General features: G+C 38.6%; 1 long non-coding RNA gene across 4 annotated transcripts; it reads right to left on the reverse strand.

Annotated features, from left to right (window-relative positions):
* Positions 1-1,480: 1,480 nt before the first annotated feature.
* Positions 1,481-21,460, reverse strand: LOC148644204 (uncharacterized). Of its 4 annotated transcripts, none has more exons than XR_015928648.1 (5): positions 20,646-21,460; positions 7,224-7,280; positions 5,486-5,657; positions 4,684-4,789; positions 1,481-3,617 (listed from the first exon to the last, which is right to left on the reverse strand). It is a non-coding gene; the product is annotated as an uncharacterized LOC148644204 (long non-coding RNA). The 4 variants fall into 4 exon arrangements; XR_015928646.1 differs by adding an exon at positions 6,429-6,519 and having other exon boundaries at positions 4,684-5,657; XR_015928647.1 differs by lacking the exon at positions 5,486-5,657.
* Between the last annotated feature and the right edge of the window lie 68 nt (positions 21,461-21,528).

Here is a 21,528-nt window from a genome sequence, read left to right on the forward strand (position 1 = left end):
CAAAAGTTTTTATTCTCAAAATGTATATTTTAAAAAGGAAACGTCTCTATCAACTGGAATTAACAGATTTCATCCGTTCACTTAGTAGCAATAGTCTAATGTCCTGATATTAACAGGCAAAACCTGCGCATACCTAATTTTTTCATTTTCTACTTTATCGTTCTTCGTCTAAACTATGGTTCACACTAGTGAGTAAATTATCCAAAAACAAAAATATAAAAGTTGTGGAACTACGAGTGGGAAAGATATAAACAATACTTATAATCAACTAATTTTAAATCGGTAAAAGTAGTATCCGCGATTACGCCAAGGGAATGACGAGTTCTGCTACTGTATCCTGGTACCTGTGGAGACATTTGATCTTTTAATTTGAGCTTTTGTGACAGGGCTTTTTTGTAGTGTAATTACGTTTATTTTTGTTCCTTGTTTTCCGTACATAAATCTGGTTCGGGTGTTGACAAATTGCGATTGCTTTTCTGGTAGCGTGTCCTCACGGCTCTTACTGAAAGCACAGTGTGGAGATGTGCTTAGGGCGGGGGACCTGTAGAGAAAGGTTGTGGGTCCAAATCGTGGCTGGGGCACAGCCGTTGACTTGTTCAGCAAGTCCTTCACTCAGACCACTCCAGGAAAATGAGCAGCTGTACAAAAGAGCAGATCACACTTCCAGATATAGGCTGCCCTGCTACCCTGGATTAAAGTGTCAGTCAAACAAACAAAAAAAATAATAATGATAAGTGTCTGTGTGTCTGTGTGTCCAGTGATGGACTGGTGTCCTATCCAGGGTGTCCTGCCTTGCTCCTGTTGCTTGCTGGGATAGGCTTCAGCTCTCCCATGACTCTGAATTGGATTAAACAGAAGATTCTTAGATGGATAATAACGCTGTGCACAGACAGAAAAATGTCATGTACCTGTACACATCATGCTTTCCACTTCCACAAGTACGGTGCTTATTCCAGTTCACTCAAATATTTTAGCATCATAATAGTCACCAGATTTAACAAGAATAACTGTTTAATTACAATCGCTACCTTTTGGAAGAACATGGGACCATCTCCACTTTTCAATTATCTACTTTTCAATCTGACCAAGATATAAGGCAGACCTACAAGAGACTATGACACAAGCAGTGTAAAACTGATCTTGGGACATTATGCATTTCAGATTTCAGAGTCGTGCTTGCTGTAATACAAATGTGCAGACCTCACCTGATGCTTTTTGGATGAAAGTGTTTGTATTTAAAAAGCCAGTCTATATGAACAATAAATAATGCCCCCATGGTGATTGAAGAAAAGGGAAATAAATCTTCTGCTGTCAAATATATGAACATCATGTGTCATTTATGAGAGTCTTAAAAATATCTTATTCTGTCTAAAGATGCTGATAATTAAATAGTGATGTCCAGGATATTCATCCAAGTCATATATCTATACATTTGTGCAGAAAAAAAAAATTAAAAAATCCAAAATGAGGACAAACTCCATGATTTGAAATATTTTTATTGTATTTTCTGAAGGCTTTACATCTAAAACAAAACAGTTTTCCCAGGTCTTTAGTCACATCAAAATCTTAACCTTTTCACTGGAATTAAGGGTTCCGAGGATGAGACACAGCGAGTGTTGATTTCTAAATCACATGTTGACAAATAAATCTACAGTATCGATCAGCTGTCTTGACTTAGGTCAAGGACATGAGCTGATTGCTCTCTCACTACAGGAGTACGGCACGGTTGGCTAATATGAGCATGAGGCAGATACCCTCCTGAAGTTCCCTGGAAGCAATCTACCCAAAGAATGAGCTGGATATACAAAGTGCTTATTTTTCAAATGACCTTTCGAATTCCCAGAAGTTTGGCAATGTTCAACAGTATACTAAAAGAGATTATTATATATTGTTTATGGATGAAAATAATTAGTAATTCCATTTATAAGGTACTGTAGCTGGTTACTACATATAGTTGCTATGGCTGTGTCATTTACAGTATAAAGTGCCTAAGAACATGTGAAATATTAAATATCATACACACTTTTATTTTACTGTTTGTAAGTCTTGCAGCTGTCAAGACACATGAAGTACTGTGGAAAACCAGCCTTCTTTATCTATATGAAACACCTCAGCAAGAATATGCTCCTCTAGAATGTAACTGATTACACACATTTCCAGATCTAGAGAAGTCTAAAGTATATTCATTTTCTTTATAATGGCAGAGACATGCTACAGTGACTCCTCTGTAATAGTTCGGTGTATTTGCAGCTGAATGTACACAGAAAACAGGCAAAGCAAAACGTCGTTTGAATGAGTGCAAGGCTGATTTCCAGATTTGCCACTGAAGATGGTTTGTAGAGAGTAATGTTTATCTACATTACTAAATTCAAAAATCCTCCAAAGGTAAAGAGTGTGAAATATGCAAAGCGAGGAACATTGTTGTGTAATTATGATAACATTTTAAAACAGTATGAAACGCAGTCTATGTTTAATTAAATGGTAGATCTAGTAATTAAGAAATATTCAACATTTGGTCTCAACATTTGCAAGTCTGGTTTTGTGCAGTATCGTTATTCTTTTCAATGCTCTGTATGGGATTAGGGGCTTACTATGAAGTTTCTATTTTCAAAGCCTCAAGATTTTATTGTACTTTAGAGATTTTTTGATAAGGAAATCCACTGATTCAGCCAATTCCTGTGTTCTGGTTTTTATATTGAAAACAGTGGCAAATTTAAGCAAAGTGAGAGTTAAGTAAACTGCAACTACTGGGACAGATTTATTTAGGTTACAAATACTCTTTGCCAAAATAAAATATTTCTTTATTTCTTTTCATTAGATAATTGAATTCTCAGTTCATTGCTTAGTCTTCCTTAATTTGGATTTTCATCATAATAAAAATGACTATTTCAGACCTGAATTTTAGAATCCACTTCTAAAAGCACAACTTGTCATAATAAGTTTGATCTTTTTTTACTTTTTGACCACAAGATTGATTTTCTGTTAATCTGCTTGTAAACCGGCAAATATGAGTGCAATATCCATATTCCACATATTATATTTAACATTTCTGTTGTTGTGTGTTTAATGTGTAAAATATAGTAAATATTTTGTGCGTAAAAAATCAGGAAATTCTGTTGGAAAAATTCAGAACAAGATATTCAGATTAATCATTTGTTATAAACAAGGTTAGGAGTCTTTTGGCAGAGAAAAACACAGGTATATAATAACAGACTGAATGTATCAAAATCACATGAAGGACAAATAAATATTTTACGTTTTATTTATGACAGTCCTATTCATGTGAAAGGGAAAAACAAAACGGTATGAATGACCGAAGAATGCCATAAAAGTACAGTGCAGACTCCTCTCAAGGTAAACATCATAAACTTCCTGTGGCTGATTTAAAACTAGACCCCTACAAAGACAGCAAGAAAAGAAGTATTCATGTGAACCAGGAGACCAACTGATAAAATATGTCAATTTGCAACATGAAGATCTGTCCTTTTCAAACTTGGTTGTTTTTTCCCTTTCTCGGTTCCCTCTTTGCAATATCTAGAACATTTCCAGGACTCCTTGATTCATCTGGATGCTCTCCCGAATTTCAAGTGGCTGTTTTTAAACTTGAATGTTTTATCCTTCACAAGAAAGAAAAATACAAAAGGGATACATTTTAAGGATAACACTATGCCCTAATGTTAGATTACTGTTAGATTAGATCATATTAGATTGATGTGTTAGAATATGCATTCTCCTAGAACAACACAAAGTTTCTCAACAGAGCAGGGAAGAGAGTGAAAAGAGACTGAACATTATTATTCTGCTGAAATGCCACTCTGGACTGCTTAGTCAAAACTCATTCCAATTGGTGGCCTAAATTATTCTTTAGTAGTTTCTATACAAAGTCTATAGATTATAAAAAATAAGAACTTTCTTTCGCTCCTCTGAATGACTGGTGTTGGTTTAATATTTACTTACTTTAATTGTCCCAAATGGGAAATTTGTTTTGCAAGCAGGTAAACGACATAACACACCACACAATACTTTTAACACAACATGAAACCTGTGATTTAGTGGTATTGCATTTGACTGTGTGCAGTCCCAGATGGAAGGTACTGTGCGTGGGGTTCATTCCATTTTCTCTCACTTATTTTTTCACTGCAACAGTCTTGGGTGATTTCCCTCCTCAAAACATCCAATGGCATATGTAGTGCCAGAAAACGACTAATCCAAAACTCAGTTTTGCATTTTTTTGTCTACTGACTTAAACAATCAGGGCTTCAGAACCAAAATGTTAAAGTAATAACACTCTCAGAAAATGTCCTGAAATACGTAGGGCTAGGACATTTTCTAGGTACTGCACCCAAATTATTTTTGTAAAATACACATCGTGATAAATAGGTGAATATCGAAGTCACTTTGGATGAAAACCTCAACTAAATAAATTAGTAATAATTCAACACAAAACATGCAAGATGACCCCACTGTATGCTTATCCTGTTTACAGATGGGCAGCTGCGTCAGCATGCGTAGGCTGCAAAGGAACAAGTAATAGGTTAATTCCTGCTGAAAAGAGAAGAAAGAAAACACAACATTTTGGCTGTGACACCCGAAGAAGGCTCCACGGCCGAAAACGTTGTGTTTTCTTTCTTCTCTTTTCAGCATGGAATAAACCTATTACTTGTTCCTATACTGTATACATACCCTTAGAAGCAAATGAAGAACGTTGATATGAACAATTTCAAAGGAATACACAGCTTGCATGGTCCTGAATGAGGAAACACACTGACCACACATCTTTCAATCCACTCTAAATGACAAAAAAAGAAAGCACATATTTAAAATGATGAATCATTCTTTAGCAGACTTGGGGAAATGGAAAGCACGCAAGTCAGACTGGCTGCTAGAGTCTCTTTCTGCTGGAGTCTTTTATCCCAAATGAAAAGTGTGGGTGAACTTGGGGTGGAGAGGTTCGGTTTCGAAGGAGCAGTATAAATTAGGTTTATCCTGTTCCATGTAGTGCTGAATTGATTTACGAGTAGTGAAAATCTTGTTTACATTAGCTTGCCAAGTTGCTTTTTTTCTGGGGAATGGCACTTTCGTGTAAGACATTTTTTAAAAGTACTGATCAGCACTTTGCTTTCTTTAAAGCCGTACTTTAAGGGGAAATATGCTGCTTCCTTTTGGTTTACATCTGAGAAAAAGCCAAACACAGTCCTGTATTAATCTAGCAACTGTCATGTGACACTCTCATACTTTTCCACTTCCATTGTTAGAGATTGTCCAACGGAAAGAGGAATAAGCAGGTGGAAATAAAAAGCCTTTTGACAATATCAAGAAAGATTCCCTGTGAGCTCCTTTCAACATTTATATAAGCTCCTGGGAGCAGGCTCTGGCTGTGGAACAAAAATGAAGTCCAAGGCAGGAGATGACATTATATCAGTTTCTCTGCAGCCTGGCCTGAAGGCAGTGTTGTTTTATCCTATTGTCTTCTTCTAGAGCACACCTCCTTCCAGGCCCAGAGCACCGAGGATCCCGGTTTGATTCCAGGAAATCGTCTTCTTTTTTTTTTCGTAAAGGCAGAACTAACTGGGATTTTTCAAAGTTTTGATGCAGGGATACAATCGCTTACAGGACAACTTCCCAAGTGAGTGGGCAGCTGGGTCAGCAAGCGTAGGCTGCAAAGGAACAAGTCATGGGTTTATTCCTGCTGAAAAGAGAAGTAAGAAAACACAACATTTTGGCCGTGGAGCAAAGTCAAAACTCTGCACGGCCAGGACTCTAGCAGTATGACAGGGATGGACTGTCCCAGGGTCATGGATCATTTTATACGCATATTAGTTTTTCCTGATGCTTCACTGAGACCCCCCTTGAGCTGTTTGAACTGTGCACATTCTCTTGATCCAGTGAGACAGCTAGTGGAGTCTACTGTATATAACACTGCCACATGACAAAGTGGATGCAACACGCCTGTTTCTGACAAACGAAATGGCAGCCACTTGCCCCAAAGGAAGGGAGGATGTCTCTGAATTTCAAGGCTCTGAAAGGTTCAGAAACAAAAATACAGGACCAGCTTGCATCTTGCTCAGCTGGAACCGAGTTGCACTTAAAAACAGCAAGAAGCATTTGTTTAAGAGCACCACAAATTGAAATTAACTCAAAATCTTGCCACCCACTGACCACCTCCTCTAATTTTCTTGGCGGTTTGTAGTAGGTGGCTTTACTGTGGCTTAAAATATCCTTAACTTTACAGAAGATTCCCATGGCCAGAACTGACTTTGAAAACAGACACATTGTGTTCAGTATTTACACCATGGAAATTCTAAATTGGATTTTTAATAGTTTTCCTTTATGTGTATTTGTGAGCAAAGGGAATTATGTAGATATCCATGTAAATGTTTTTTTTCTGTGCAAAGTGAGATCACTTTCAAAGCAGTCTGCAAACTAACCTGCGCCAGAAGTTGTGGTTTTATACGTTCAGGTTGAATTCATGCTTATGATGTTTTACTCCTGATCCATAATTAGCTGACATGAATAGGCCTTTTTGTAGTTAAAGAGGGAAACAAACAGAAATCACAACGATTTCCTTCAGCCAACACTCCATGACCATGTGTTGAGCTAAAGAGCCTGTGTGCAGTGCGTGAGAAGGAAAATGGTAATTTTATAGTGGTTTCTCTGGTATTTTGCAGGAGGAGAGACTATGACCCTACCCAATCGTTTGAATCCATACCTCTCAATTATCATTAGCAGTGTCTGTAGAGAATACTGACAGACTGAGAGGATCCTACAAGGAGTATCCATGACAACTTATCCTTTCCCTGGTAAACTGTTTTCATACTTGCACTGCGAGTTGATGGGAACAAATTTGGTTGAAATCTGAGCTCAGGCTAAACCTAGCTGGCTTAGCAACCTTCTTCCGAAATCAGGATGTCACAGAACTGTCTGGGGCAGCTCAATCAGCTGTAATTGGACATGTACGGCGGTCCTGTGAATCCAGCCTGGCAGAAATGACCGTGCTTTAAAAAACAATAAAACTAACCATATTCAGGAAGCAAATTACTTCTAGAAGAAACAGTTCTGACAAGTGATTACAAGACATTTTAACTTAATTTAGTATGTTTTTTTATAAAGCCCAACTGTGCTAAAAAATGTTTTCCAACATACAAAATATTGTAACATATTTTGGAACATTTTAAGTGTTTAGTGATATCTATGTGAGAAAAGCACTAATCAGGTGTTATTACCTTGTTTTCACTTCCTGGCTAGGTGAAGTTATTTCTTCACATGAACTTTCCATCAATCTACAAAAAAGTGAGAGAGTCATGTTTCAGTACTTTCAGAAAAGGGAAGAATATTTACAATTATTAAAGAAAGGTATCACTACTTGGAGTTAGCTTATTGAAAAATCAACATTAATTATAGTGATAATACCCATCTATTGTAATAAAGCAGTTTATTCCTGTTGAGAGTCACAGTAATCTGGATCATATCCCATACGCACAGGGGACAAGGGAAGACAGCACCCTGGATGGGACACCAGTCCAACACAGAGCACATAGGGACACCATGCAAACTCCACATAGAATGTGCCCATCCCAGAGTCGAACCCGGGATCCCAAGACCTGTAGGGCAGCAGCTCTAACAGGCAAGCCATTGTGCACCCCTAATGATTAAATAAAGATCTAAAAGAGAGAATGAAAGTATACTCCTTTCAAAGGGCATTTTAATATGAGACCACAACTGCTACCTAGATGTTAATATTCAACATTATCAACCTCCAACCACTTGGAAAATAGTACTTGTTAAATCAGTCAAGTCCTCCAACCAGCATTTCTGCCCTTGAGAAACTGTACACTAAAGCACTTTTGCTATAACTTCACTTGTAGCAGCGAGAAGACAAAACAGTGTCCATTGAACTGTGAGCTGTGAAACAACAGAAATAGAAAAGATAAAACTAAAATTGCAAAAATAATTATTTATCAATACAAATATTGCATCTTCTATCATATCTTCTTTGAACAGAAAATGAGCTTACAAGGAACAGAATTCATGCTGAATTCCAGTATTTATTTTCTGAAAGGTCCTGTTCCCTATATTTTATTTGGCATTTAAACAGGATTGTCGGGGCTGGATATCACACCTTCTCTTATATATAATGTATATGTATGTTTGGTCTAGTCTGGTACTAACTTATTTAACAAACATTAATTGAAACTAATAGATTTACTTTACAGTAAAAAAAAATCCTTTATATAGTGGAATTATTAAGCTTTTAAAATTATTGCATTAGTATCATTCATGTTATATTAACTAAGGTTATTATTGTTGTTAGAAATCACATAATTACAGTTCCATCACACTGTCCCACATTAGTCTTCTCTTTGTTTTGTTTTTTTTACACTTGTTTTACAATCGAGAGACTTTCTGTAAGTAAGAATTCCATTGTACCAGCACCGGTTACATATGGCAATAAAGTTCAAGTCAAGTCAAGTCTCTAAATGGAGGGATGTATCTTTGGAAGCACCCACAAAGCACTGAAGGGGAAACAGGAAAATTGCACAAGTATAATACGCTACATTTACCGGTGTTTCTGTTGCCTGAAATGCTTCAAAGCCTTAGTAGTGTCAGAATGTATTTAAATGTAGTTTGTGAATGGAGCCACCTTTCCAGACCGGTGCTGAAGCAGGTTTAGCTACAGTATTATCTGTGCTGAGGTACTGCAGTACTCCTCTCCCCGCAGGAACGATACAAACTGTAAGACAGCCCCGCACTCCATCATCATCCCATTTGTTTCGAATAATTGTTGGTGTGCTATGACCAGGCGCTTCATTAGTCTGACAGCTCAGATAAGATCAACTGTGATAAAATAAAACCGCAGTATGATCTCCAGAGGAGGGGGGGGGTGTTCACCACGAACACTCCTTCTCAAAATATGACAACGGGTTCATACTGAGATCTAGCAAATGCCCCATATAAAAACTAAAAAGGAAAATACGAACAAGAAGGTGAGGCAGCGTATGCTGAAATGACAATAAATAATAACAAACGTTCTCATCATTCTGTTTGAGAGTCTTTTCTTCAATGCGTGCTCATGTCTTGTTCAAAGGAAATGAAGAGAAACGTCTACAAAGTCGCCGTCGTCCCCCCTCCGAGGCTAGGAAAAAAGACACCTGTTTTGTGATAAATGTTTAAAGTTTCAAGACACAATCTTGGTGAGCGATTGCGAATAATTAGTTGTCATTACGTGAAATGTCTGCATTTTGAAATGCGCCCTTTGAACCCTTCTGGAAAGGGGGGAAATTAAGTGCCTTTGAACACTCTTAAGCTAAACTGAATTGAAATGTTGATTAATCACGAAGCCACGGCACGGAACGCACCCGCCCCTGTCGCGGGGAGCAGCGCTGTTTGTTTGCCCTGCCGGTGCGAGCGCGCACGGTGACGGACGCGCTGGGGTCGCGCTCTCCCCCGGCAGGTATTCCGACAAGATGGAAAGTCCTGCCTCGTGAAACTAGGACGGAAGTAATGAATCCACCACTTCAACCACTGACTATTAATCAATCCTAATAATAAACAGTCCCCTAGTCACAGACCCCAAATGCATCCAATAGGTTATGCTGACAAATTCTGTTCTGCTGACTTTACGGTTCTGCGGTATTTTGTGGGCGTTGAATACATCTTGGGATGCTCTTCGCATCCGCAATAGCGATTACCCTCGTCATAATTTGGGCTTTTATTATTCTTTAAAATAAATAAACCGAAGCTTTCTAGTAGTCTATACTGTAAATGGAGGAGATTAGAAAATTAACTTAATCTTGGCGCTTTTTTATAGATAGAATTTTACCTGTTGACAGTAAATTCAACCTGTTTTAGTTCGGGATTTAACTCCGTTTGCTAAAAATCAGAGGTGATATTTTTTTATGTTTATTATGTGTCAGTTCCTGTATTATTTGTTGCACTTTCATGCAACATTTCTTCAAATAGAACATTGTCTTACATATTGTTTGCATATTTCTGAAGCGAAATACCAATGGGTATACAGGCGAAAGAACCTTTCTATTCATGTGCATGCAGGTCGCGCTGGTTAAAACGACCTAACAAGTACATTAACACTGCAAACTTAAAGCTGTAGAGCTAAAAATTTTAATGTATTGTCAATTAATAGTCTATTGCAAGTATACCGTAGCTATTGAAACGAATCTGACACATTATTATTATTTTCGAAGCTTTTTAATAGAAGTATTAATAACCTTTTTCTCGCAGTTTATGCAGAATATTTACATGCGATTATTGCGCTTTTTTACAACTTCAGTGCCAAATGGCGAAGGAACACGTGCACTCGGGGCTGCAGTTGTGTGCTGGTAAGTGATTTCGGCTAAAGGGACAAATGCATGATAGTTTAAAATAATAAACCAGGTTTAGGGAAATCTTCTGTGAGGGCAGGGCTCTGGGACTCTGCTGCCTCGTAAACAATAAACATCGCAACACTTCGCTGTAAATTACCTCTCTGGAGTTCGACAAGGCGATAGTTCGATATATCGGTCGCCTGAGCCAGATACGCCAGGTGATGGCGGACAGTGAAGCAGAGCCCCCGAGTCACTGTCACGGTAACTCCTCCCGGCCAGCGTGTTTTTGACACCGTGACGTGGAAACGTCATCGGACACCTGCCGAATCCACTGCGCGCGGACAGATTCCTCGCCAAGATGAATGCGCGCAGCTCGTGGGGCGCAAGTGCTACGTGACACGTGATTCTTCCCATTCACATCTGGCTCCAAGCAGATGTCTACACCTGTAAGAAGACGTTGATGCATTTCTACCAGCTTGTACATCATGCCCGATCGTGAAGAGTGTTGTTTGGTTTTTAGGGTTAAACATGATCCCAAAGCGAGCTCAAACACGCAGCCCGTTTTCAGTGCTGGGACGATGAACACTGTATCAGAGAGTAAAATATATACGACATGAACAAAGAGCCCTGCCTAATATAATAAAAGAAAATGAATTCATTAGGACACACAAATTCAAGGCTACAGTGAAAATAAATCTGAGCAGAGATAAGAGTTGATTTTCGTTTACAAGCAGGCAGCAGAGCCTCTCATCTGCACAGACACGTTGTCCCGCATTGACTTGGCGCTCATGTTTTCGGTTCATTCCTAATGAGGTCACCATTAGCTGTGCACGTCGCAGACATACATGTAGGAGTCCGTTTTCCCCCTGTAAATGATCGCGGATCCAAACACTTCCATTTCAGACGCGCACAACATCCCCCGATTGCGACTTCGAGCAGTGGGGTCTTTACAGCAAACCTCTCTACAGCCTTGTGTGCGGTGCACTACGTGTACATGTAGCATATAGGCGTCTCTTCCTTCATACATATGTCTGAATTGGTCTAATTATGGAAATCCCGTTTAAATATACCTCTGATTGTAAAAACTAAAGGGGACCGAATTCCATTACATCCTCTCATGCGATGCATCACGAAGCCACATCCTTAATGAAAATAATCATAAACCAAATCAGAAACATTTTGTATTTAGGCGTCCAGAGGAGTTTTAATACGTTAAACGTTTTTGTTAATAGCAACTTCACCCACAACAATACGCAGTAATAACAAGCATGTTTCCATGAAAAACAAATCTTGCTCAGAGCAATAACTTGTGTGGGATTTTAACTCAGAAAATTGTTGCTTATCGTATGCATTGTGGAAACCATTTGATTCTGAAATTCTTCCGGAGAGCCTGTTTTTCTGTCAATGATATAACAAAAACACAAGTGATTTTTTGTATCTGTTTAGGCAATGCGAATATGCATTATAACAACCCACTTATTTCAAAACGTAACAATTACTGTCTCAAGACTACGTCTTGATAAGGTCATGACACATTCTCTGGACTTTAAACCAGACCCGCAAGTTTCGTCTCACGTATGTGTATAAGCACATATGACCCAGCCTATATGTGATGATAATACCTACACATAGGACATACATGTTCAGTTCTGGGGGACTCGCTGCAAAGGCATGTAGATAACGCCACTGTATACAAGTTTGTAAAAATGTCCTAATTTGCTGGCGATGTTTTAAAATCTGTATTTAATTTTAACAGCACAGGTCTTTCAAATAAACCTGCTATTTTATATGTATATACATGAATGCAAATTCAGCATTATGCTAAAGCGTCACTAAAGCGTGACTCAGAGTTTACGTCCTCGATTGATTGCAGTTACCTCAAAGGGATACTTTAATACAGGCAAAAGGGATTTTGTCCCTCTGCTTTACACAAAACAATGTGCCACGGAGGTCTAAACTCTAGTTTTTGCCAGAAGAATTAAAAAACCATATAGCAAGATTCTAGTGCTGTTGATTACATGAAAGGGTGGGGTCGGTAAATACACGGTTCAACTCAATCTAACAGTCCAATCAGTGGTCTGTTTGTAATCTCATCCTTTTTCATTAACATAAACACCACTTGAACAAAAATATACACGGCCACCTACTAAGCAAGTAAAAGTGATGAGTGCGTGCCCGTGCTTTTATTTTTTGCTGTTTTCAATTATATGACAACAATACAGTAAAAACAGTACGACCCAGTCCAGTCCTGCTCTGTAACCAAAACAGATCAATTTAAATTCCCGATTCACAACAACAACTTCGATATTTTAAAAATCGATTATATTCAGCAAGTAGATATAAGGAGGAATAAGACCTACAAATTAAAAACCGAGTGCAGAGAGGTGCGACACATTAGGCTGTAACGGACGCTATAACACACAGCGACACTTAGAGTCATCCTAAGTTTTAAGGTACAGCAGTATGGCCGGCCTCTGGAAGAAATAACAATATAATCACATTATTTATTTGTGCGCTTGCTGGCGCGCTTTTTACGCACGTAGAGCGATGGTGGGCTAATGTACAAAGATAATAATTTAAACTACTATGATTATGACTAAACATTTTTTTTCAAATGCAAAATTCACGCTATTGGAAAAACGAACGAACGAACGAACCACGCCAAGCCTCATGTGGTCAGGCACAGCGGATCTTGTATTTTCGACAACAATTTTGTTTTGATTCAAATTAGCCAACAACGTGGTAATTTAAGATTAGGAAGTCAAAATGCATCCAGTCGTTCAAAGCAAACTGTTAATTATAAAACGATTCAATTTAATTACAGTTATGAATTAATATTTTATGGATTTACACAAAGGACTGTGGGAGACTGGAAGAAGCTATACTCTTGATTTCGATATTAAGGGTTATTTCACCAAACATACTGCTGACATTCTCTAATCAATTAGCTACTAACAACCAGGCGAGCTCGACGGGTCACATGTCTCTCGTCTGAAAAGGGACCCTTTCTTATGTTCTTATCAATCATAGCAACTACTATTGCTAACAAAGAAACCATACACTGGTGAAAAACACTGAGAGATTTAAACTAGACTTTTAATTTTGAATATAATGAAGTACACTCATCAGTTTTCAATAACTGCAGAGTCGCTGTAATAAAGCATATTGCTATTCAAATCGTTTATGAAATTAAGCATTTCTATTTAATAATAAAATATGACAAATATATAGTAGATGTATAATACTCCATATTTATGCAATAGAAAATAATTAGGTATGATATTTTCACGTTATTATACAGACTAAATAAATATCTTGAAGTCTCACATTTGTAAAGTATTTGTATTTATCAGATCTGCTTGTGGCAACTAGTTTACAAACACCTGTATTAAAAGGTCAAGAGATGGACAGGATTGCTCGAATGAATGTATATTTTAAGTCAGTACTCTGTCCCATGCTACAAATGCAGCAATATAGCTACAGTTCAGAAACAAAAATACTGTGGAGACAAAATCTTATCTTCAAAAAATGATGACTGTCCCGTAAAAAGCTGTGATCTTATTTATATAAGACGTCACATATTATTTGTTTGTTTTTTTCAAACCGTACTGGGAGTTATAGTTCTATGGTTCCAGAAAAATACCCACCTTAATGGTGTTTTATAAAAGCGGTTCCAGTCGTTAGTGATGAATCAGTTTCGTTGACGTGGGATCAGTGTTGGACTCGATTCCTGCCTTTCAGTTCCACACACGCGGCTCGGAACCGGGGAGACCGAGCTGTGGAACATCCTCTCTGCTCAGATTAGCTCTGGCAAGACAGTCAGCCCTTTTCAGACCATGTCCTTGACCTACTTTTGCACAAAGCTTGTAATGCCATATCTCTGACTTTATCAGTCTGTGTGTGTGGATCTCTTTCCTATTTTGCTTTAGTTTTGTTTTATTGTAAAGTGTCTGGGGATGGGATGTCACGAAGGTCGCGATATAAAAAAACATATATCGCGACCTTTAAAAAAAAATATTGCTACTGTTATCTATATCTCTAGAACAGGATGTGGACGGCAGATAATATGTATGTTGGAGGTTTATTCCCTTTGTCAAGATTTCTGAGAATCTGCTGTCACCACAGCAGGGCTACAACGATTCCTTCCACAGTTATTCCTTGGGCAAAATATTTATAGGTAGCCTGACTAATCTAAGACAGTAAATGTGTCATTTAGACCGGTTCTGCAAGGAAACAAGGGAATTAATATAAAAAACACAGACGGCCCTTGGAGTGTCGTGAACAGTGCTGAGTACAGTTATCTTTCATTTTCTAGCACAACATTTAATGAGAAGCAACGGTGGAAACAAGGGACTGCAAAAAATTAAACTTTTCTTAATATAAAGCATACAGACCCCTAACACACCTTTTAGATAAATTCTAATTCAAAATACAACTCATTGAATTCAATTGGATCGGGATGTCCAGATTGCACTCCGAGGAAGAAAATACAATAACCACAGCATAAAGCTAAAATTCCCCTTTCTCTGTTAGTAGACAGAAAGCTTAACCTACCTATTTTTTCTCAGCTATTTTGGTTTGGCGAAGTAGCATTTAATTATAACCTTGAGTGTAACCTGGTCAGCACAGCTCCTCTGTTATTCTGCAATTAAAGGATGTGATGGACTTCACTTTCCTGCCGCATGCAAAGCTCCAATTTTAATTGTAAACCATCTAATTTCGGAGATTAATTCACTGCAATTAAACTCATTGTCCGACTTTGTATGTACGTCTATAGAGATATTGCACAGACGTTTAAAAATATCCAGAAATAATAAACGATGTTTGAGCATCATGCCGTAAGATCTTCAGCAGCAGCCTCTATAAATGTGTATATTATGGCCTATATATTTGGAGGAAGGAATGCTTATCCCAGATTAAATGGTGGACTATCTCTTAAACGTGAATATTAAAAAAAAAATTACAGCCACAAACATTTAATGTATTATTTATGTATACCAATCTTGCATATGCCGTACTGTACTTCCCCTTCGATTTAACTTCAGATTCAAATGGAAAGCCATTTTCAACACTAAAATGTAAGAACTAATAATAAAAAATCTGGAGCTGGACCGGCCGTCCTGCCACGGATATGACAATGACCGAAACCCGAATTCCTCGCGCTGGCTGGGGTCAGGATCTCTGACCTTCCCAGCTCGTGACCATTACATGGCTTTTGACCGATTTGACACGGTATTTTCCTTCTATAAACAAGCAACGTGTTCCACGAACGGGGCTTGTGGAAAATATACACAACGAATGGATTTTAAGTCCAAGATATTATTTTCCTTTGTTGAAGGATTTTTAGCTCTTAGAAAACTTAAGTCTTGGCTGTGGTTGTACTACTTGAACATCGCAAAGTATAACCTAAACATTTAATGTCAATAGATTTGACCACACAAACGAGATTCTGTGAACCAACGGTAGCTAATTTAAATATACACATATAGAGTTATGGATATAATATATCCCGTGTATTAGCTGGAATTAATATTAATGTGGGTTAAGCTACAAATCCAGGAATGTAATGGAAATACATCTTAATTTTATTTCTCGAGGCTTGTAGTAATTCCATAATTTTGTTAATCTTGAACTTGAAATGCCCCCCAAAATGCATTTAGTAATTGTTTGAAAAGTCTCGCAACACATTGGATAATATCACATATAATATAAAAACTTTCTCATCTTCGCTGTTCGAATCGGGCAATGCATCGTTGACATATTAACCTATACATGCCTTTCCAAATGTAAAAAATATAGTTAAATTCTTCCATCCCTCTAAAAGCGTGACGTGCTGAAATCAGCCTGCTCTGGTTTACCCCATAGCGGAGGAGTGAGGACTTTGAAAGATCGCCCTTTCACTTGCAAGCGAGTGTATTCACTACATTATTTCAAGGAAATATTGTAAAATCTAACATTACTATATCTGTATGGGGTATATACTGTGTTTGCAAGTAAGATAAAACAATTTAAATTATTGCGATTCTCGTTTTTGAGCCAAATGCTAGTTAAATCTTTTAAGCCCGATTTCGTGAAAACACTTGTTTCTGCTCGTTCGTTGCTAACAGGCCGTAGTTAGTGGGTGTGGGCTCTCAGAGGCGCCTTGACTCCGCACTGCACTGCTTTGCGAGCAGGCCGGTGTGATACATTGGGCTGGATTGTAGCGTGCCACAGCGACGCTGCCTCCGATTTATAAAAATCTAGAGCACTGGCATCTGTTTCTTGAGCGTTGCAACAACTCCAACTCCCACACTCAAAACAATGATTTTGAAAAAAAAAAAACAAATCGAGTGCTGGAACAAGAACGATGTACATCTTGTGTTAAAATCAACAATCAACACCACAGCGATATGCTTTTGTTAATATAGGGATTATTAAAACATTCTTATGTTATAAAAATACATTATGTTGTCATATATTGGCTATACCACACAATTCAGTAGTCCCCTTTTTGAACAAAAGATTATTTTCAACACATTCTGTGAATGCCAGTACCGAGACTGCATTTTGCAAGAGGCCCGCTTAATTTAAAATGTGCGCCCATGCTACACAGCACCACAGTGCTCGCAGCAATGAAATATGATTGTCAACGGGACAGTATTTTTGTTGTGATAAAATCAAAACAAAATTATAATTAGACGGTTTTAATACAATCATATTAACCAAACACACCATTGTGCCGCCGTGTGCTCAGATCTCACGCGTCGTGATTTGTATCATGTCATTTGTGTCCCCCATCACCCTTACTGGGGTTTATTTTTAATAAATATGATTTCACTAGATTAAAATCTATTTTCTTAAACGCTATAAAATACAAATTCGGCTTGAAGGTGCGGATAAAATCTGCACTAATTCATTGAACTCAAGTTACTGACGTGGTGACTGGGGACAAAAGACAGTGTTTCGCTGTTTTGACCTGATTTCCTTTGGGAGAGAGCTGAAAGATGAATGTAAAGTTCCTTATTTTTCGAGCAGATCTCAGACAAACCCAAAAGGCTGTTTCAGAGCCTTAATATTATTTCATGAAGATACTTTAATATCGGAAAGTATTGTTATAAGCGGGCACCGTTACATACTCGTATTTTGTCAGTTAATTCGTGCTTTTAACTGAAAACTAATAACGAGACACATGACGCAATTTAAATTGTTAAATATCTGTTATTATGTTAAGTCCACAAAAGAAGTTTAAATACCCGAGCCAAGGTTATCTAACACACGCGTTACATGTACAGTAGGACACAAATTGTGAAGTTTCTCAGTAAGATACTACGTTAATCAATATATATACTCAAAGTGGTAAAATATTATCCGAAATATGCAACTGATCTGCTTCATAGGTACAAGTAAAAAGTGATTGTAGGTGCATTTCTGACGTTGCGGGTTTTAGATAGCATCGTCTGGGTTATGGGACTCAAGGTGTATTCAAAATCCGTGCTGGGCATTTCATTTTAAACAAAGATGTTTGTATCTGATAGGCTCCCCAGGCTGGATTAAAGGATTGCAGACCCAAGTATTATGTGAGAAAAGAGAACGACTACGAGCAACCGTGGGTCAAGGAATGTATTTGGAACGTAGTTCAACTTCATGACTAATGCGCACGCAGCTGATGCCAAACGCTGAAGAATTCTCCCAGCAAAGTGGTCGTAAATTCCAAGAGATGCAATGTTGTCAAATATTTCATTGAACAACGTCATGGAAAATGTGTGTACTTTCAACTGAAAGGGCCAACTGGAAAGAAGCAACTTCAGGACGCTATGAAGAAAAAATGACTTAGGTATGACCATGAAATGACCTTGTAAAATATTACCAGAGGAACCTACATGCACACATTTCAATGAAGCTCTTTCCTATCCTCTTCACTGATGGTAAAAATGTGAAAAAATTACATTTGAATGCATTTTCGTGTAAAATACCTCTCCTTCGCTAATATTTAAAAGCAACATGTGTCTCCTTAACGTATTTAGCTTCTTCGACGTAGCGCCTAAATTACTCGCTTTTTCATTTCCACTTGCTTAATTGCCAAATTGGAGCATTATATATTCAATTAAAAGCTTGTTTCACGTTATATAAAACATGTAAAAGCTAGCAGGTAGGAATCTAAAGGGCCAAATACGCGCTAGCTTGGTTTTAACCACAACACGTGCGACTTTTCCACTGCGCAAAATTCAGGAGCGTCTGCGATTGTGGAAGTCGGCGGAGATCGCTTGCGATAACTCTGGAGCCGCAATACAGAAAAATAACAGCGTGATTGACCGGCTACCCTGGCGCGGCGGTGGTACTCTGCTAATACCGGCTATGCGTCCACAGCAACCAAAACGCCAAAGGTGTCCAGAATACAGCGCGCTGACCTGTCAACACCTTTTACTTGGAACATTTACAAGGTAACAAAACGCCAGTCTTCTCGTCTTGTACCCCCCTTACCAAATGGCGGAGTCGCTGCTGTCGCTCCCCTTCTGGTTTGTGTAAACGTTTAGAGATCAATTTGCAGAAGACTACGGATTCTAGAGCGCAGGCGGGGAAGCGAGGGGGGCGGGCGGGCGGGGGGGTTCGGAGCTGGAGCTGGGGCGAGGGGTCTTCTCGGAATGAAGTCATCAGCGTTAATTAAAAGCAGGGGAGAGGAGACGGGCGCGCGCCTGCCCCTGCCCTCGCGCGCTGGGTGGTCTGCTCTCCTGATAAATTCGTGGGCCTCCCTTCCCCACCGGGGCGCCCACTGCAGAGGCTGGCTAAAACAATACTCCCCATGCCCACCTCGGCACTCGGGTTACGGGCTCGGTCGAGCCGCGGAGCTGGCCTCGCTTGCGCCGGTGCCCGAGCAGGGGGCACACAGATCGCTGGGTCACGCACAGTTTATGAAGCAGAACAAAAATAAAATATTTTTTTAAAACCAGACGTGACAGCATGTGAGTGAAAAGGGATTATGAATAAATACAACTGACATTACATCCCAAGAACCGCATATTTGAGGTACTTCAGGTTGGTATAAGCGTACTGTTACTTAGGTCACATATTTTTTCATTATATATGGACCTGATATTTCCGTTTTAATGGGGTCTATTAAAAATGTGGATTTTCCATCACACTATGTCCTCAATTTAGAAGCTTTACTAAATATTTTCAATAAAGGAAATTAAAACAAATATTGACTCTTCAACGAAGACTGTTCGTGAAATTTCAATTAAAAGCTGTTTTCAAGCGATGAAATATATTTAATATATTTCTGTACCATGTAAAATATAAAACACAAAGCTACAAAAACGAAATTAAAAACAGATTGTATAAAGCTGTAGTGTTTTAAAGATAGATTTTTAAAAATAATTCCAGCTATACATAAATTATCCTCGAATCTATTCGAAATACGAAGGACGCGTTTAGCATCCAGCAACTCAGGAGTCCGAGTCGAGCCAATTTCCAGGTTTAAGGTCAATGCTTCGTGGACACTGCTAGTAATCCAGGAGGCTACTTGCCTCTGAGCGATGGTGCTGTAGGTACAAAGTGCCTGTTTTCTGGAAAGCCATGAAATGTATTTCTAGATTTCGCTTTCACGTACAGTGCTTCGAAAGGCAAATTGAAAAAGTATTTGAGAGCACGGGCGCACCAGCTGTAGACAAATACACGTATGAAGAATTTGCACATGTGCATAAAAGAATAATCCTGCAGCACCATACTCAGCAGATGTTTGTACATGTGAATAGTGGTGTTAAAGGGATTTTCCCCGTGAAATGAACCGCACATCACCGCAAGAAAGATGCGTTTGTTTTCTAGGCCAGTTATTAAGAGTTTTGCCAATCGACAAAATTCATATACTTTCAGCCACGGAATGCGTCATACTGCTGCTTCATTAAATATAGAGCTATATTAATGACATGCCACGGTTATTGTTCATATCTCTCAACAAAAACGTTTTTACTGTCTCTTTTTTCTGCTTGTTTTTAAAACAATGCATGTTTTTCTTTAAAGTGAAGTTCATGTAGGGGATCCCATCGATGTCTTTATATCTCTAATGTGACCTATTAATTTATTCATACATAATCTCTATATACACAGACCTGCCAGTTTTGCTTTTAATCACAATTTATGTAGTTTGATCATAACGCAACATGTTATATAATTTACATAGGCCTGCGTAACCGAGTCCGAAGGGGCGCTTTGATCCTGCGTTTCCACAGTGAGCCACTGCTTTGATCAGACGAGAAAGACGCGGAATGCGTTCTGACACCTCGGTACTCGTCTTTGCGAGAGCGGGCTGTCATTTCTGGAGAGTGACAAGAGTTGAAAGTGACTTACCTTGATTTGTGGATGACATCTGATGAAGGAGAGGACGCCAGGCGCCTCTTACAAATCCCCTCCGAGTTCGCAGCGCAGACACGGCGCATCGCCCGGCCGAGGGGATGCTTTTCCCTCTCTTTGGAAGAAAGCAGCGTTTCAGAAACAGCTTGAAAGCCTTTCTGCAATTATTTTCAAAAGTCAAATCCAAACACACGACGGCCTCTAAAACGAACATTTTCAATGCATCGGAAAGGGGCATTCGCTGATCTAGCAGGAGTTTTGCTTGATTTTTTATTTAAAGAAGCCCAGCGATTATGTTTACATTTTGCTGTATAAACATCCTGCCCATGTTCCTGTCTATCTTGAAAAGAAATCAGGAACGGGGATTTTAAATGGATATGCCTTTTTCATATTAAATCACGATTTGGCGTATCAACACATTATTTTCTATATTTAATTAACTTTAATCAGCCAGATAGTGTTGTAGTAGTCTATAAAGAGGGGCACCTTTCTTAAACATCATTTTGTAGGACAGCAACATTCAAAACTTTGTTATTCATTTTCCAATTAAAATACAGCAATTTGAGCGATAACCGAAATGTAAAAAAATTACACTAGTGCAATGCTTATTTATACGCAAAAAAAAACTTTAAAAGCAAAGTAATGGGAGAAGGAAAGATTAAATGTTTTGAGTATGAAATTCTACGCAAAAATGCTTGAACATTCCCACTTTCTACCCTCACCATCCATTCTTAAACTTTAAGAAGTGTTTTAATTGTAGATACTGCTCATTTCGGGCACAGATGTATCGTGTGTCTGGTACTAGAAGAAAAAAAACCATCCGAGTGGAGTTGAAGGCGGGCGGTGCGGAGTCGGGCAGCGCAGCGCTCCGAGTGGGAGG

This window comes from Lepisosteus platostomus, chromosome 20, assembly GCF_059453375.1.
Source record: "Lepisosteus platostomus isolate fLepPlt1 chromosome 20, fLepPlt1.hap1, whole genome shotgun sequence".
Lineage (NCBI taxonomy): Eukaryota > Metazoa > Chordata > Actinopteri > Semionotiformes > Lepisosteidae > Lepisosteus > Lepisosteus platostomus.